This window comes from Patella vulgata, chromosome 3, assembly GCF_932274485.2.
Source record: "Patella vulgata chromosome 3, xgPatVulg1.2, whole genome shotgun sequence".
NCBI classification, from domain to species: Eukaryota; Metazoa; Mollusca; class Gastropoda; family Patellidae; genus Patella; species Patella vulgata.
The window spans coordinates 68582897-68601892 of NC_065881.2; the positions used below are offsets into that span (position 1 = coordinate 68582897).

The 18996-nt window shown below is 35.3% G+C and overlaps 1 protein-coding gene across 3 annotated transcripts in view; it reads right to left on the reverse strand.

Moving 5' to 3' along the window:
• LOC126816372 (octopamine receptor 1) overlaps positions 1–17336 on the reverse strand; it is a 37512-nt gene extending 20176 nt beyond the window's left edge. The window contains exon 1 of one of the 3 annotated variants that reach the window (XM_050542822.2): positions 16939–17336. The gene's annotated coding sequence lies outside the window, so the exon portion shown is untranslated. Of the gene's footprint in view, positions 1–5536; positions 5653–16934 lie in introns of those variants that run through there. The other 2 variants (XM_050542825.2, XM_050542824.2) reach the window with 2 other exon arrangements.
• Positions 17337–18996: the final 1660 nt, after the last annotated feature.

The following is an 18996-nucleotide window of genomic DNA, read 5'->3' on the forward strand; positions in this document are numbered from 1 at the left end:
TAAAAGAGCTGTTTTGTACTAGATCTTGGTGCATTATATTATTTGTTGTTATTGTAAAAAGCGAAGGCCTGTTTTACTTTTTGATTTGACATCTTATTGGGCCGAAGCGAACGTTGCCAGTACCGATGATAAACTCAGAGACTTAAGAAATGTTTTAAGTGCATTTTTTTGTTTAATATACGCATCTCTGGGTTGAATCTGTTCAGTCGAGACAAACAACAATTATCATTGATGTACAAACACATTATTATTACTGATCTAAATCAATTGTATGGTCCTAAACTATCCTCATCGATGGTTATTAGTCATAGCAACACCAAAGTGTAAAGCAACACAGTTAATACCAAGAATAATGGTGGGTGCCTTTTTTCTAAACTAAGCGATGCACAACAAATATTAAAATAAACACAACAAAAACAACCAATGATAAATTTTCATGGTCTTCGTGGATATGATAAAATAATCCCAAAGATTGACAGCCCAACTGCGCCATTTGAATGTATTTTATACAATTAGTTTAAGTACAAAAATAAAAAAAAGGTGTCCCACAGGCAATGGTGTTATGATCATTGCTTATTATTACATAAGCTTATGACTTTCACCCTTATTCTGATCATTTGCAATTATTATATATTTCTTTAAAGCCGCCATCTGGGCAAACTACTCGCGGTGTTTCGTTTGATTATACCTAATCCCACTTAACACTGCTGTAAAGGAAGCAAATTTCTGTTCCGAATTATGAATGGTCAATAGCCCGATTAACAACCAATAGCTAACTGTGTAACAATATCATTACGCTTTAAACAGAGCTCCAAATTGGACCAAATATGTTTACATAACGTTACGTCATGACTCACGATTTTATTATGCCCAATTAACCAGTGCATAGCAGAATATTGCAGAAAACTAATTGCGTGACAAACGAGGCTATCAAAACGAATACAATGTAAACAATACTATTTGGAGACGAACAATATTTTCACCGCTTTTAATACCTTAAATCACTGTCCAAAGTTTTAGGGAAAACCCCAGATTAAACGAAGGGCTGTCATGTTGCTGTACTTGGGATAGGTTTGATTGAACGGGAAGAATGGACACACTCCCTCAAAAGCTTAAGTACCAGAAGCCAATCCAGCAATGGCCAGAGAGGGATTTCTCGGGCAACTGCTTCAGGAATATGCCATCTGTGGCTAGTAGTATGAATAAAGTAGAAAACTGAGTCAAAAGAAGTAAAGTAGTATTTACATGAAATAGTCCGTTTTAATGTACTCTACCACGCATGTCCAGCCAAAACTTTCATAATTAATAAGTCTTATTATTCTTCTAAACTAATAGATTAAAACCTTAGTTGATAGTATTTTCTAACTTATAATCTATATTAAAAGGTCACCCTACAAATATAAATCTAGTTATTTGTTTATGTTTGAAAGTATATACAGATTATAATGTATCATTACCAAATCGGATTTCACAATTTCGCTAACGAACAGATCTAGGTCTGAGGTGATCCCTTGGTTAATAACTGGGAGTTTTATTAGACTGCGGAGTCGCGTTGGCTCTACTCTGCGAATATGGCTATCGCTCGCTCACAAGGATATCCAGGGTTCAGTAAAAGGGTTCTTCGGGATTATCTGGCACGATTTCCTCTTGTTGGTGGTGCAGGAGGATGGGGCGGAAACCCCGGGGTCCCCTGCACGCAAAATAACCCTTGACAGTTGAAGCGGGGGCCGAAACACCACTGTCCAAATAAATTTCAAACAGATGATAACCTTTGCCTTCAGAACGTTCACAAGATTCTACTAAGAGGACAAGGGCGTCGCATATACATATTTTTAAAAGAGATCGGATGATAAATGTTACTTGTAGACGGACGGACAAGGGGATTATGGCAATATACAACTAATTTGTTACATAACGATGTACATTAGTACAAATTTCTGAAACAAAATTCCAATTTAAAAAAAAAAATGAGGCTACCAATTTTCGATATTTCTGAGTTGGTCGCCGAATGCACATTATACTTTACAAAGGGAAATAAAAACAATTCCTGTATGGTAAAGTTTTCAGAATCAAATGGAAATCTCTACAACTATAAGAACGGACCAGCCTTAAATACCAGGAATGCCAATTTACACTATTTGCTATTTAGTAGTTAGCTGTGGACCTTATACTTTATTATCAAAGGTAAATGGCCTATATGTTTTATAATATCCATTTATGTATTTTTTAAAACTTATATTAATTGTTAGTTTGAGAAACGAGGCGTTTAAATGTTCTACTTTAATAGTTTATCAGTAGTAACTATAGGTTATTATCTATTATCTTTTATCATTAAACACACAGTCTCACGCAATATCTTTCATGCTAATTTATCTATTGAAGTAGGCGAGAATCGTTTGTAGAACATACAATTCTTATCTGGTTTTCGTTCAAAAACTATATTAAAGAATATACAGTTCCCAGATTTAAAACTCCAGACAATAGTGGCCTATAGGAACCGAGATTCCACTCTGGAAATAGAAGTGAGATAGCGGTGATCTAAAACCCTACTGATTAAAGTCATACCATACTCTTCCGAATGGGAAGGAACAACTAAATCCCTGCATCACTCTAATTTTAAACATCTGACTAGGTTACAATTCAATTTGATCAAAATATAAATGGCTGGTATAGAGTTAGTAGTTCTGAAAGATACAAGGGTGTTGTACAATACGCCCAGGAAACGGAAACCAGTGTACTACCAAGGGTAGCTCGGCTTGGGACAATTGGTTTCTTGGGCCCCCATATACTTGATATGACGAGAAAACGAAACTAGCTTGATTCACCTTTCCCGCACCCATCTCAATCCAGCTCGCCCCTGGTATTACCAACAACGACGAGAATAGCAACAACAACAACAATAACAGCAATAACAACTAGATCTGAGTCTGGGATATTCCGCATTTAAGGATAACTGGGACAGAAGTGGTATAATTTATTAGTTGATGGCGTTGGCATATAAACCAAAGAAAATGCACTTCCTATTATAAGAAAGTCATTTCTAAGGGGAGTAGAGGGAATCCGGTGGTCCACTATGTCTAACAAGGGTGTCGATCATCAAAGACTCTATTGTCACGGAGATGTCAAACAGAAAACATGTTGTTACAAAGCCACTATCTACAGATTTGCAGGTGTCGTTAATGACTCTCAAGTTTGTGTGCTATGTGATTGGCAGTTTTAAAGACGCTCTGTGGCATACACATGTTATAACTGGGAAAAACCATAAACGGAAGATTTTAAAAATAGGTAGACCATTACACAGCTATTGAAAATGCAAAGTTAACTGTATGTATTTGACGGATACTGGTCACCTACACTTATTTAAAAAAAACCAAAACAACCTGAAAATGCATTCAATATCTAAGTGATACTCAAGGAGCCAAAGGAGAGTGGCGAAAGCGCTACTAAAAACGATAGGTTCCCGTAGAAAAATAGTAAAAAAAAGGGGGGGGGCGAATGGTTAACGCGTGCGCGATGCATCAGAAAGTCTGTCATTGAGTCAGGAGGCGTGGTTTAGATTCCCCATCTGTACGTGTTAAGGAGTAGGGTTTTCTCAGGGTCCTCTGCTTTCCCCCTGTTAAAGAGCCCTACGCGCAAACGAATTCTTGAAATAAAATTAACCCATATGTTAGTCCCGAAATGACCTAGTTTGTGTCGAGTAGACGTTGAACTCTCTCTCTCTCTCTCTCTCTCTCTCTCTGGTAAAAAATAAATATCGCCACCTATGGTCAAATGATGAGTCAAAACTATTAAAGTAGCTAAGTCTCTAGCTCAATATCATCCAAAGTCTTACACGTTGAAAACAAGAATTATTTGTCAAGGTAGGCTTCTGATATCCAATATTTAAGACAAAATATACATTTTACCATTGGTACACGAATCGTGTACCATAGTGCGTTTCATCTTCATTTGTAACAAGTGACCAGAAAGAGCGAGGCTAGACATATTCCACAACTCATGTCATACGGCGACGCCATAACTTATCTGGAGAGCATGCGCAATTGACTGGAATAACCAGACGCTAGAAATTTCTATTCGGTCGAGACTCATTCCGTATTTCGCTGGACCTAACTGATTTGAAATTAGAGTCAAAACGGAAACAATTGAATGCAAATCAGTTCATATACAATCAGATTACGTTATTATATGCCTTGCAATCCATTTGCGTCAATTTCTAGGTCCTAAATATTAGCGATTTAGCTGCCGTATTTCGCTGGACCTAACTGATTTGAAATTAGAGTCAAAACGGAAACAATTGAATGCTAATCAGTTCATATACAATCAGATTACATTATTATATGCGTTGCAATCCATTTGCGTCATTTTCTAGGTTCTAAATATTAGCGATTTAGCTCCTTTAAAGTTCTCACTTAAAGGTATGTCTTATACCTGTATAACCTGTATATATGTTATGTTAACCAGTCCATGTATCTGATATAGACAATATATCATCAATAATTCAGAAAATAACCACATAGGTTTAATCACACCATATGACAATATCAAAGGTTTAAAAATGCTACATTTATTTATTCATGTATCTGTTAACGAGATGTTATCATGGTTGTTTATATGCCATGCATGCTTGGTTAAATATTATGCTTGGTTTTATGTAAAATGCAGAGAACAATTTTTACAGGTGGCTATATATTATATCTTCATGCAGTAATTAATAGTTGATTTGATTTACCATCAATAATTATTATTATCATGGTCTAAATGTGCTATAGTTATGCGGCTTTGCCTCGTCCCTAAAGGTGTCTTTCGTCATTTTTTTTTTTTTTAATATTTTGGGTAAAGATGGTTAAACGTTTCTTAAATTGGCAAAGCAAATGCGGAATTCTCTGAGTAATTGTCAAAAATACAGTGAACATTTGTACCTACAAAAGCCCCGTGTCCGAATTCAGCTGGGCCGTCTTACGGTTAAGGAAGAGGTTAAAGGTGATAATTCGTAACGTTTTAGATAAGTAGGAGGTCTTTAAACTTCATATCAATACCTTGATCTTTGAATTAAGAAATGCATGCTTATTTATGATATTGTTCAGATGGTCGGAAAGAAAGCTCTATGAATATTTTTATACCTATACCTATCATGTCATCACGGCACTTGGATCATTTAAAGAAAAACACATAGTAAATGTATAATGAAATGCTACGGGGCTTAACGTCCCACTTTCCTACACTGTAGTGTGCTATAAGGAAATTTTGCCCGAAAAGTGGCGCTACGGTCTACGCTTATACCGATTTCCAATAGTCAGGGGTTCTTTTACATGCTCGCTAATGTGTACACGGAATCTCGGTTCTTCGTCCCACCCGAACGACTAGACAGTTATCCTTGTCAGGCCATCCGTCCTGCACCACTTACAACGGATTACTACCCTTGTATATTGGCATCGAAATGATTTGCTCCAATATCGTATACCGTTCCCTAATAGTATGAATAAAAACATTAATCAAAAACATTTGAACTATATCTTATAACATTAATTTTTTTTACCTATTGTGCACTGTCATGTGTGCTCGGGTCGTTGCTCTAATAATACTTAATATCCCTCCAAAACATAATCCAGATAATACGGGATTAAACTATATAACCGTGTACCTTTCTCCATGTCTTATGATAGTGAACAAGATAATGCACTTATGTTGTAGGTCACACTATTTATTTCATCTGTGGTACACTGTTAAAATAGTTATTTTTAATTTTACAGTCAACACACTATGATATGAATGTTTTGTGGTTTTAGAAAAATAGACGTATGAAATAAAAAACAACATAGACGAAAAACTTGTGGTCGTTGTTATTATCGTGTGCTATGCGGATCATTATATATGTTATATCATGCGTGATTATGTATCTGAAAAATAACAAAATGACCAACGAATGACCACCTGTACCTGTAATTAAATCACGCATCATATAAACTCTATAATCTGACTATAAGGTTAATAAACTTATTTTTTAATCCTAACTATAAATAGTCATTATACTAAAGCAGATTGACCACAAAAACACAACCCAGCCTAACAATTGAGGTTATGGATTGAGCGATGGGACGATAGAGAATCAAATCCATTATTATATCCATCCGCTAAAATCAGTCATTCGTTTCGTTATCTTTAACCGTAAAGAATTTTGAATTAATAAAATATTATCTTCAAATATCGGTCTATATCAGAATATATATATAAACTTACTCTTTTATACATATAAAAATAAGTATGATAATATTGTCGGTTTATTTTGCCCTCAACCTTACGGGAGCATCAGTAATGATAAAAATAATCTCTATAATTTGTTTTTATTAAGTGATTGCTTATCACCGGTTGTTTAGTTGATTACTTATGTAAATATACATACATAATCACTACTTACGGTCTTTATCTAGTCTGTTAAATCATTGGTTCTACTTATCTCATTTTGCAATCTCAAATATCACAATTTATGTAAAGTAGGATATCTATCAGTAAAAAAGGTTACATTTGTTAATATCGGTGGCACAGAGTTCATTGAGCTCTTATTGTTTGACTCGTGACCCGGTTTGGCGCGGTTCCCTTGTTACGTATCTGTTTGATAGCCCTATTCACAAGGATACTATTTAAAACAGCCCTGAATAACTTCATGTTTTACGTAACCCTTAATGGCTTTAAAAAACCCCAACCCCAACCGTTTATTATTAGCACACGTCTTGGAATCAATGAATGAATGAAATGAAGTTTAACGTCGCACTTTTCTGCACCTACTAGGATAATAAAGACGTATAAAATATTTATTATTTAATTGTATATTTGTCTACGTATTACTATTATACTGTTAGGTGCTGTATTGTATATTTTGTTGGCCTACATTTTACTTGCATAAATGTCAAGGTTAAATATGCATTATGTAAAATTTTGATAAAAAGCTGTCCGTTCTTATAATAGTTGATAATAAAAAATGAATATATTGAAAATTTCATTCAAGTTAACTGATGTTGAGCGATGTTGTGAGTGTTGGAAGATGTAGCGTTGATTGTTGTTTATTATCGTAGCAAACGAGACTAAGTTTAGTTTCGATTATCCAGTTTGTCGTTAAAATTTTAAATCTTGCGGGCGTTCTAATCCATTTAAATCTCTGCCATCCGATGTTCTAGCGAGTTGGTTATGGGCTTGTCATGTTAATAAATGTGTAAATAATAATTTATACAACATTTGAAGCCGAAAAAAAGTCATGCAATAGGCAGATTTAGCTCTTACATAATACATCTTTAAGGCCACCTTTTTTGTAACTCTCTATCCAACCGAAACATTTCAAAATACCACCTGAACAATTAGCTACACATTTCAAAAGAATTTCAAAAGAAAATAAAAAACGGAAAAATATTTAACGAAAACGCCCATGAATTTAAGTTGATTGCTGACATGTAAATTGGTTGGAGATGACGAGAAGAAAACATCTGAACATAATATTATACACTAACGATTTTAAGGTTTAATGTATACTACTCACTGGGTTGAACAATCGGGGTCTGTAAACCTGCTAAAATCTGATTCATTGAACATTCGAAATTAAACTGAAGAATCGAGTATAGGATATTTCTTGACCCAATCGTCTGAATATTGATAGGGATTCATAATCAACTTTACTTAAAATACCGACCATTTCAAACCACTGGGAGAAGAAACGAGTTTTGCAAACTATCCATACGTTCTATGCCTGACGTTGCGAAATAATAGTCTTGACTAAACAGTTGATAGGATGTGTTCAGACACCCTTTTCAAACTGTTACAAAGTGCCGTGGCTATTACCTGTACCATATTGTCATTCAATCACCCAATTCGCACGTTTTATTGGCAGATGCTAATTGTAGTCCGGTTGGGGTGGTTCGGGAATATCCGGAGTCCACAATGGCCGCTTTATATAAATGAGTAACCCTAACCCTCATCCTTTTCAGGGGGGTAAAAGGTAGATTGGATCCAAGTTTAGTCTTCTAACAAGTTCCGTCTTCTAAAAGGGTTAGGAATAGGGTCACAGCCCCAGATAGGCGGACTAAAATTTCGGAACCGAAAAGAAGTCAGAGACGAAAGGAAAGATTAATAATTAAGACGAATATGGCCAGTTTACAAGTATGTTCTTTCATCCTTTTAGTCCCGAAATGACCTAGTTTGTGTCGAGTGGACTTTAAACCCCATTTCTCTCTCTTTCTCTCTTTCATCCTTGATAAGATGGTAATAGGAAGTGCAATCAAGTTGTCAAAGCAGGCAAAAACATTAAAATAAGCGAATTCTCAGTTATTTTATGTAGAGTAATACGTAATGCTGACACACGGCAGATTTGTATCCATGTAGAATGAGCACAGCATGTCTTGCCACATTCCGTTGAATCACGGAATGTTACGGTGTTTGAAGTCTATTGAAATATCGACAGTATAATTTGTTGACTGCACATTATGACTTATTTTGATGTTTTTATCTTTACGATGGAATTTTATGGGCTTTATTTAGTAAACATCTAGGTCGTTCTCTCTTGAGTGCATTAGTTTATGTTTCGTATATAGCAGTAGTTATTATTTAGATTCTCGAAATGGCTGAATGAAAAACAGCCAAAACATTCATGATCGACACCATAAAAAATCTTACATCTAATTACTCGTACTGGCCTACGATAAGAACAACATCTTTTATCACAGATAACTCCATCAAGGAAAGTCTATACACATGGTTCTTTACTTGATATAAAGAAGTCATCAAAATGGTATAAACCCCAAGAAGCGAATCCAAGTTTCAAGGCTCTTAGCTCGTTAAACCGTTGTAAATCTACGAGCTTGAAGATCAAAGATTCCGCTATATGTATCATTAATAATCCTAACAAACATGTTATTATTTGAATACTAACTTATATTACTTAAGAGTTTATAAATCGTATTTTGTTTCACTTACTATTATAAGTACATATATAAACCGGCACAAATTGCTTAATTACCATGACATTATTCGCCTCGGCTTTAATGAAGCAAAAATACGTTCAAGGTTAATAGTAACCATATTATAATTGTTATATGTAGTCAGCAACGTTTCAAATTAAGGCCCGAATACCCCCGACGGCATCATATACTAAAAAATTCCGGTGCATCTTGCCTCGACAAAGATATGCATAACCACCCATGCACAAAAATGAACCAAACACAATAGGACATAATGGATATATAGATAACGCAAATTGCAATGGACGAATCAAACACATGTATTAAGACGTTTGCAAGTATAGGGAATGTTCATTAGTCCACCGATATCTATTATTAGGGTTAGGGTTAGGGTTAGGTTTATTGATATCCATATTTATAGACGTTTGCAAGTATGGGGAATGCTCACTAGTACGCGGGTTCATAAATCCACCGATATCTATTATTAGAGTTAGGGTTAGGGCTATGGTTAGGTTTATTGATATCCATTTTTATAGCATTTTTTTTATAGCGGCGGACTAGTGCACCCGCGAACTAGTGAACCCCTCTCGCAAGTATAATATACAACCTCGTTTGTTACTGATTTTGATGCGTCTGTCTTTATCTAGTTCACCAACATCCTAAAAATGCTGACGCTGTCTCTGTTCTTCTATGATAACCGATCACGTCCCTAATTACCCGAGCGAAAGAGATTGATGTAAAATGACAGATATTGTGTAAAATTGTTAACATGGTGGTCGTGTTGATTAGATTACGTGACCACCATTTCCTTCTGCTTTCTGCATCCAAAGGGTCAATAGGGTGAATGTATAAACTATCGTTACTTGTTTTACTAATTGTATAAATAGATTATGAATATATTTTATTAGATACCGCGAGAAACTGAAATGAAATGATTAAATGAAATGCGCTTCTACTGTTATGCTGGGCTATTGAAGATGACGTGGGAAACAGAGAAAGCGATTAAAAGGGACTCTGGTAGTCTTGGGCAGGAAGGATGGAGAGGGTGGGGGGGGGCAGAGAGAGAGAAAGAGAGATTTAATGTCCAACTAACATTAACGGAGGACCCGGAGAAAACCCACCAGGTTGAGCAGGCGAACCTACTCCTTGTGACGTACACCTGGGAGATCCAAACCATGCCACTGTGCTCAATATCAGACCTCTGTAAAGAGCATGCGTTAGACCACCCGGTCACCAAACTCTCCTTTTTTCAGAGGATCAAACAAAAATTTATTTGGATGAATTCAACTTGGTGCATTCTATGTGTGTAAAAGGGGGGTTCCTTATTCGTGAATAAAAGCTGTGAAACATTGCAGTTCCACGGTTAGCATTGGGCGGATTACCATTAAATCTCTTTAGATCGACTGAAATACAGAACACTGAACGAATATGTAACGTAAATTACAAGTTGCTAACGGCTATAAACTGAAAAAAGTATACGGTTGATACCATCTGAAGAAAGTCTTGGCACTACAAATAAATTATGGCAACACGTCCAGTAAACAGCTGTTAAAGATATGTTCTGACCATTATCAATTTAGAATTTTCCCGTCTTTTCATTTTTAATGTTTCTCCCACATGATCGTTTTGTCTACAGCATTCTCGAATCTTTTCCCCAGAAGTATATAAATCTACATACCGCAACGATCATCACTTACAACCAGAAAACTTCCAGTATTCCTGCTAATAATGACATACAAGAAAGGAACTAATTGTGCTATAACATTCGACTACGTTGGCGCCAAAGTCTGTTGATGAGTCCTTTTGGGTGGAATTTTATACATCTCATATATCCTGAACTCATCTAATAAGTCCAAAGGAGATTTATATTCCATAAATAAAATTGACATTGTGATTTCTTCATTTCATATACGATTTTAAATCCAAATAATTCAATGTTACACAGATCAAACTGGAGCCTTATTGTGCTAATTCAGTCTGTGGTGGATGTCGTTAATATTGCCGTCCCATCATTTTTTTTTCAGTAATTCTCAAAGATTAAACGAATCGAAATGAAATTGAGTATAGCGCCCTAGCTTTCTGCGCCGAATGCGCTAATGAAGACGGGCGGACGCCATACAGTGTGTCATGGATGTGTGTGTGTGTTGGGTGAGGGGGGAGGTGCTTGGACTCAGACCGCTAACTCTTATATCGAATTCCGACTGTCAAGGGTTTGTTAATGTGTACACAAAAGTGTACACATGACCTCGGTTTTCGTCCCATCCGAACGACTAGACACCGTACTTGAACTTAGCCGTCGCTTCATGGGAAAGTTTCTTTCATGAAATCTTTCATCTGTATTTTATATGATGCCACAACATTGTGATGAAAATATAGTACGCTGAAAACAATTTAGGTACAATTCCACACGGTACCGATTGATATCATGTCTTCAGTGTAAAGGTTTTTTTTATCTGGAATAGCTGTATGCAAATGACATATGTCATTTTTTGGATAACGACGTCATACGCTTTCTTGGACAAATCAACAAAAGGCATAAGGACCACTTCATTAAAAAGTTAGATAACGCCCTTGAGCGTAATTTGATTGGTTACAATTATCACGATAGAACGAATATATAGGGAAACAAAAATAGGATAAAAACTTAATTCATGATGACATCAAAGCTGTTAGTTACTTCAATAGCATTTCGTTCGTAGATTAACTGATTTGTATTCAGGAAAAAGTACGTATGCTCTTCCTTGTTTTCATCGGATTCTCAATAAGAAATCGATTTAACTCCAACAGCATGTAAAGTACCATGTGCCCTCACTTAATTTACAGGTTTTGATAACATCACCATCAAACAGAAGTATTTGAAATGCGTGCACTCAATATGAAGCATCTACTACTTAGCCAATCATAGTTCCAGATTATTATCGCCAGTCTGTTAAAGGAGTAGGCAGTGATAGTCATTTCTTTAATTCAAGATTGAGGTTCTGTTGGCTAAGAAATACACTTATGAATTATCAAATGCTGAAACCTTTTAACGATTGCGTTGTCGGATCTACTGATAAGTTCGTGTCAGCTAAGAAGTACTGTAGATTAAGAAATGTTTTTTAATTGTGCATTAGGAAACAATGAAGCCGCGTATTTCTTCAAACTTAAAGTGGGGCGGTGGGCTCGCTAGGTATGACTCCGCTCATTCGACTCCAGTGTTGGCCTAGAAAGTCCTGGAAATTAATTGTTAGATGGGACGCAAACCCGAAGTAAGAATTGACCGTAGCGCCACTGCTAAGACACATTAACCTAAACGTATTTCATTTCTGAAAGATATGGACTCTTGTGCTAGCACGGGGAAAACATACATGAGATGGTCTAACGTTGGTATACATCTCATGTTCCCGTGGGACATGTTTAATTGTAGACTAGGCGTAACCGAGACATGATAAATAGGAACATAGCTTGGCGAGAAGATGATATCTCTTCCATCACATATGTTAAATATACTATTTTACTTTATTACCTATCCAAACGTAAAGGTCACTGTGGAAAACAATGCCGCTATATTTCTACAAAGTTCAGTCGTAATTTTGATCTTGTCTATAGTTTTCTAATAAATATGAAAGAAGATGCCCCAAAGGGAGGGGGTCACGATATACCCATTACTTCGTGTAGTAAACACACACGATCATTTGGACTAAATTCAAAACAAGGTTACCACTTTAATAACATCTCCACCACCAGCAACATACGAAACATGTGCTGTCTGTATACAATTAGCTCCACCTGAGAACAGACACGAAACTATAGTTGACCGACATTTTGATTCCCATTTGGACGATGTTAGTCGAAAACACTAAGTATACATTTGAAAAGAATTTATTCAAAGTAATGAAAATGGACATGTTTATTTAGTCTTTGTGTGTATGAAACGGATTAAAACCGCATAATTTATCAGTTAACTATTTTTTCAATATGGCGACCATTCTAAATTGAAAATGAAAGTAGTAAATTCGCGACAAATCACCAGTAACAACACGTTATGCACTTCACAATATTCCTGAATGGAAATGATCGTCTCATAAATCCGTTAAAGATACACATTTCCTTGCCCATCTCTTGGATTCAATTTTCTACGGAACGCCAAAAAGAACATTTCCTTGTGATCCTTGTACAAGCCAAGAAGTATGACGGATTCATTGAAGTAGCAACGAGTATATGCAAGGGCGTGATTCGTTTTTATAGATTAATAACAATATTTGCTATACTTTAAGCGAACGAATACAGACTGTGTTGTGCATTCGACAAGTGCATATACAAGTAGCACATGTGCTCACATTTGAAATATAATTTCTCAGTGGCTGATAAAGAAGATTAAAAAAACAGTTAATAGAGCCATTTAACTCGCATGATTTTACTAGTTGGATATACTCAATAACACCGCGAAGTTATTTACTATTATTATTTACTATTGGGAAGCCGGAGAATCTTATTTATTTAATTAATATTAACAACAATAAATATGATACTGCTTATTGGGCGTGGGATGTTTTCTTTCCATATTCGAGACACCCGGGTGTTTGTACCCTCGATAACCGCTTCAGGTGTTCGCACTGATAGTTAGCTGGAATTTGCTCGCTGCTTGTGATGAGGTGAAACCTTCTATCAAAGATTCTTAAAGGCCCTAGTCCACATCATTCAATATCTCAAATCTCAAATATCTTAATTATATAATTAAGCACAATCGAGGACAAAGGTCGTGCATGTAGAATGGACTGGCTGACACGACAAAAATGTCAGAATTATTATTTATTTATTTGTCTTATACACGAAATGCAATGAAATGGAACTTAACGTCCCACTGTTCTGCTCCGATTGGGCTAATACAGTGTGCTAAAAGGGAAATTTTGCCCTACGGTCTACTTTTTTTGTTATGGAAATTCAAACTGCCAAAGAATAGTTTTTACGTACACGTCAATGCGTACACGGTACCTCGGGTTTTCGTCCAATTCGAACTACTACACGTTTCCCTTACCAGGCCGTCTGTCATCTTATATACATATATAATCTTGTATGAAATCAATATTGACCAATGTAAACTTTAAAATGTTTCTTACGTAAGCCAGAATTAACCAAATTGAAGAACAGAAAAGTATTCGACCAAAATGTGTTTGAATAAAGTATTTTCTTTTCTTTTTTAACCTACATTATATCATGCCGGGACTTTAATCAAACCTTCAAATATTCATGATCGTAAAATTTACTTCAAAGCAGTGGTTTTGAGTAACGATATAGAATAAGAATAGTCCACAGCATATTAAAATTTATATAAAGAAATTATTTTTGATGTGAAAAAAGTACATATCTCACAGAACAGAAATCAGATTGATAAAAACATAAATAAACATATAATGTAATAAATACAAAAACATAATATGGAACACAATTACTATTTTCATTAAAGCTTTAATTAAAATATTAATTGTGTTCCATGATTTTGTGTTTTTGTGTTCCATTTTATGTTTTTGTGCTTATTACGCGTGTCAATGGCTAAATACCACTCAAAGACGATGCCACAATGTAGTAATGACAACAATAACTATATGCTACCACCCCCCCCCCCCCCTCACCCAAAACAACACCCCACACCGTCGTGGCCCAAATCAAGTAAAATTGAAAACGCAGTATGTACCGATTTTATCATCAAAGTGTGGACAATTCTTATAGAGTTTAACCAGTAGACTGTTGCATATTTTGCTTTGTATACATGCCAGGAGGACTTGAACACAAAGTCTAGGCAGAATCGGCCTTTGAATATTTCGGGCTCTGTCAGAGCATGCTAAACGACAAGTCAAATGAAATGAAATGAGGTTTAACGTCCTACTTTTATGTTCCAACAAGGTAAATTGTTTATCAAAGCTAGCCGATTTACGGATATTTGTTTTAAAATCTTCCCATCCAACTTAGACAGCGAAAAATTCGGCTATGACGTCAATGGTAAATTATGGGCAATTGTGTATCCCCAAGGACAGCTGTCTAGTCGTTCGGATGGTACGAAAAACCGAGGTCCCGTGTACACATTGGCGTGCACGTAAAAAATCCCTTGACAGTTGGAATTCGATATAAGAGTAGGCCGTAGTGCCGCTGTCCGGGCAAAATGTCCCTCATAGCACACCGTCTTCATTAGCCCAGTTCGGAGCAGAACAGTAGGACGTTAAACCCCATTTCATTTGGTACTGATCTGGGTTGATTAACCAACTAATCGTGGCCTGAACGAACATGTAAAATGTGTTGATAATATAGTCTGTTAACTGTTATTAGAAAATTGTGAAATATACTGACAGAAAATGTGAGAAAATAAACATATGGCTTTAATGTGCATTAGGGTGACACGACATCTCACAAATATCACTTCAGCACAAATGAACCGAATTATAACATAGTTGCTAATAATACTTATTTCAATTAAATAATTGTGAAATTTTGTCCGGTGTTTTCGGAGGGTAAATCCCAGAAGAAAAAAAAATAGCGATTAAAACCCAATGGAGTGTATTAGTATACCTATACCAATACTGATAAAAGACAGTATTATTACTACATCTTATTGGAGGGTTACTGATAAAAGACAATATAAATATACATTTTGCTGGAGGGGATTGGATGAATTATTTGTTTTTAATTTTTCTTAAAAATGTCTCGAATCAAATGGTTTGTTTCCAATCTTTATATCTTATGCTAGGTTCCCACTATCGTGAGATGTGTTACGATAGGATTGTTCCTATTGAGTCCACGATCCGGTACGTGTAGATACGTTCGGATACGTTTCGATACGATCAACACCATTGCTACGAATGACCTCAATACATGTATATGATAAGACCCGATTTGTCCACGTTACCACATTAAAACCACTCGTGATAGTGGGAACCTAGCATTATCACACTCCAAATAGAAAGATGATGAAGCCCCTTTCATTACATTTATTATGTTCTAAATACAAAAAGCATCTTTCCCCTGCAAAGAAGGCATCTGGTATCCTCTTTAATTAACGTTTTGCTGAAACCTAAGCATCTTGAATCTGAATCAAGTGGAGAAACCATAAATAAACAAGAAGACAAAACAAATCAATAGGTAAATAATAAGCAATAAAAACCGTCTGAAGTGTTTGCTCAATATACGATTAGATACAACGTGTCAACACACTGATTAAAACGAATGGGTTAATTCATTGGTATAAAAAGTTGGCATGGAACCGTGTTATATTCATCTTGTCGACGCTACTAACGTTAACTTGAAACAATATCTATCCCAGCTTTGATAAATTAGTGGTATCTTTAAGTCCGGCTTCTAAAATTTTCTTTACTGTCTATTTGGGGACACGATCCCGCTATCGTTGTTTTTTCAGTGATAGTTTGACTTTTCTGTTATGGATTTCGCTATGGATATTGTGTGAGGGAATGTTTTTGAATAATAAAAGCTTGTCATTAACTAGATGATCCGTAATTAATATTCCTAAAGGTTTAATAACGTTACAAGGCAAACATTGAAATAGACGAAAATGGATCTAAAAGCTTATATCAATGTTATTTGAGTATATAAAAATCAACCATTATTTATTAATTCCGCATTGTAGGGTATGCTTTTTTCTTTACAAATGACACTAGAAACCATAGAGTACACAGCGTCTTGTTCTGATTTAAAAATGTCAATTGTGTCTTAAATATTGGCCCCAATATGTTTTGTGTAAGATAACAACATCAATATTGATTAAAATGAACTATTTATAATACTGAATTCTAATCCGTGTTTTAAATTTCAAATTTTGAGTTAGAGGTTTAGCTCCTTTATATACCTAAATAATAAATTATTTAATAACTTTAACATTTTGTTCTTACCATCTGAAATGATGGCCCTGTAATATATTCTTTTTTAAACGAATGTTATCGCTATAAGTTTTTGAACAAATACAGCCGATGGAAAAAATATAAAGATAATAAAAAGATAAATTACCTACTTTATAGATTCAATTTACCGCTATTCTAAAGCTATCCTTATTATAATTGTTGGCGCCAAAGTTCTAGAAACTATTTTAAACTTATAAACTTTTTGTTCCAGGATTGTCGTGTTTACATCTCCATTAGTCCCGTCATCTTTAGCACTAAAACACTGGCCTTTATGCACAAAAACATGCTCACTGTATACGCTCTTATTCGTGTGTTCTGTTAGTAGGTATTCCAAAGCACGAGCATTTATTTGAGGTATCGGCGCTATATAATGGCAATATAAGCATGTTGTAGGCGGTACAACTCTTTTCTGACTTCTCGCATCTCTATCATTATTTGTGTTTCCACTGGCAGTTCGATAGAATAAAACTTAACCCGCTCGCCGTGTTTCTACACTATCAACTGTCGATTACACAGACAGGTTTGTAGCACTGACGGTATTCGATTCACATTTATAGCGCTGAAGTATTGGAATCACTTAAATCCGCTAACCAATCTATATGGGGTTTAAAGCCTATCTTATAGCCTTCCTCCGCATCAATATCCTGGCCATGATTGAAACAATCTCTACTTTAATACGTAAAATTAGAAACCAGCAGTACACTGATGGCTGGGGGTGATTTGTCTTAAAAAGTACAAGTTACCTATTGTGAAATCATCATACATATAAAATTTGTAGAATTCTAACGATCTGTCATTATTCAAATGACACTTATATACTTTCTAATGCCATGGTATTAATAAGATTATATGTTATACGTGTTAGATCATATAAACAATCCAGACAGATTATAATATGTTTAAGCTGGCGTGAAGTTATAACTACTGGTTGAATTCCTAAATAATTACGATTGACTGATTTTATAAATTGCTTAGTCCTATCATTTAGTATAACAAGTTACAGATGTTTAACTTTACTATAAATATTTTAATATTACTTAACATTTTTAAAGTTGGAATACTGATATGTACGTAGCATCATGTCAATTCAAGTGTGCTAAAATTAAAAAAGTAAAAAAAAATTGTGGGCGATCGTTAAGCAATCTGAACGCAAAGGTGGTTCAAATAAACTACTTTAAAGTAGCCAAGTCTTTAACTCGGTACCATTCACAGTCTTCGACATTGCAAACACGACTTATTGGTCATTTTAAATCAACATTGATGTTGTTATCTTACCGTGAAAAGATGCGCTTCTGGTTTCCAATATTTAAGACGCAATAAAAAATTTAAACTTTGCATACGAATCGCGTGCCAGAATGCTTCCGCGCGCCATTTGTAATGACACGACTAATGAACGAGGCTAAAATCCCACAAGGGAAGACTACCGGACTAGACTGGAATAACCAGACAACAAAGACTGCCATTCAATTTGCACTCTTCGCGTATTTCGCCGGACTGATTAGAAATTACAGGAAACACAGAAACGATTGAATGTAAATCGGTTATATACATTCATAATACATTATTATATGCGTTGCAACCAATTTGTGTCCATTTCTAGCAGTCAAAGAATAGTGATTTAGCTCCTTTAAAAGCACCGTTCCGATGATGTCTTTAAATTAAAAGAAAACTGATCCGGCTTTAAAATTCCCACTTTAACTACATTTCATTACTTTTCGTGGACATTGGCGTTTTTATGTAGACTATATGCGTGTGTAATTTTAACCATAACCTTCCGATTATGTTCAGCAACACAGCCTGGTGAACGATACACACCCCGGGCTTAAAACGCAAGTTTTTAAAACTAGCCTAATATGCAAAGCCGCCTGGACGATATTTTACATGTACCTAGATACATGAACCTACACATGCATTAACTAAAGTATCTAATTGTAAATATGTTTGTATTTCATTACGATATCCATGTGGTTGTTTATAATCAGTACATTATTATTCGAAATGGATTGAATATACATTATCCTATTTGATATAAGTATAAATTACGTTACTAAAATACCCTATGATATACTCATACTAAAGTCTCATTTAAAGGGACAATAAAACAGAAAAAAACCATCTTGCAAAATGATATTTTAAAACTATTTAACCTGAAATCAGTATTCTAAAAA